We start from the raw sequence: 1,510 nt of genomic DNA on the forward strand, positions 1-1,510 counted from the left end.
CCCCAGTTTAAAGTTGTTTGAGACGATCTCATCTTGAGAGGATCCGAAGTCTTCGTTCTCTTTGTTTTTGGAATATGATCTTCCTCTTGTGAATTTTTGAGATTCCTTCTTGAAAATTCTGCCCCAGTTTCCATTTCCTGGGGTTGTATGACTGAGCTGTTGGGGCGCCTACATATCCCATTGAAGTAGGATCAGGTCAAACATAGTTTAGGACTACGCTAGGGATATATATAAATTTCTAATGAGTTGACCGAAGCCGACATAGGCCGCCTATGTATTCCTTTTTTGGGAATTCAGGTCATTATGTAGTTCATACATAAAAGTAAAGAGTAAATTCTCCAAAGGGATTGACCGAAGATGAGATAAGCCGCCTACGTATCCCTTTCTTGGGAATTCAGATCAAAAGTAGTTCATACATAATAGAGAGGGATAAATTATCCTAAGGTGTTGATCAAAGCCGACATAAGCCACCTACGTATCCCTTTCTTGGGAACTCAAGTAAAACGTAGTTCATACATAAACTCATAATGGCCCTAATATACTTTTATCCATCTTACTAGGATAGAAATAAGCACTTTTATAGATGACATGACATTTTCATTGTGTTTGTCTTGATAGAACAAAGGATCAAATGTCCAATTCCCTTAGTCATCGCCTTCCTAGTTAACCACCTCGGTTTCCTCTAGATTAGACTTCTTTGATTCTCGAACTCTTTGACTCTTCTATTGATTGTTCTACGGTTATCATTATCTTACTTCTTGACATGACATAACAATGACAGGTTTTAAGTTATTGTTATATGATGGGTGATGAGTCATAAGTGGAGAGGAGGTCCAATTCAATAATGTTTCCTCTAATTAATCTTCCATGATCCCATTTGTCTTGGAAAATTCTTCTTTCACCTTTGTTTTATTCCATTCACAAAACCAGTGCTTACAGGTTTGAAAAATAATTGGTAGAGTCCATTTTTACTACTAGTCATTTTTCTTTTCCTGTAACAAAGCTATAGTCAAAAAGGGGATTTCTTATTCATTTTGATCTGGTGAAGTAGGGCCATTTTGTGCCAACACAGAGTAGTTTCTATTACCTGCAAAGTAGAAGCAACTCAAAGGTTGACGTGTTAGAATCCATTAGTAATAAGCAAAGCAAGATGATAAGGTAGGAAGTAAACAAATAGAGTTGTTTCTCTTCTCATGCGAATTGATCCATGAAGTATTGATAACTCGAGAATTTCAATGAACAAGATTTTTCTCAATGATATGGAAAGGTCGAATTCATCTAGAAGGCTCAATTTTTCTTCTTTCCAATCTTATCTCTTCTTTTAAGAAAGCGGAGGAAAACAAAATTTTTAAAGATAGAGTCCAGGTCGAAATGCTGCCTATCTCACGGAGAAGAAATTAGGCCCTACGTAGTTCAAAACTATAATAGCTTTGTCTAATTCTAAAGTATGTTTGGTCAGACTTTTGTATAATGGGGTATAGTTCTGCCTAGAGATGCTCTGTGAAAAATG

This window comes from Capsicum annuum, chromosome 1 (assembly GCF_002878395.1).
Source record: "Capsicum annuum cultivar UCD-10X-F1 chromosome 1, UCD10Xv1.1, whole genome shotgun sequence".
Lineage (NCBI taxonomy): Eukaryota > Viridiplantae > Streptophyta > Magnoliopsida > Solanales > Solanaceae > Capsicum > Capsicum annuum.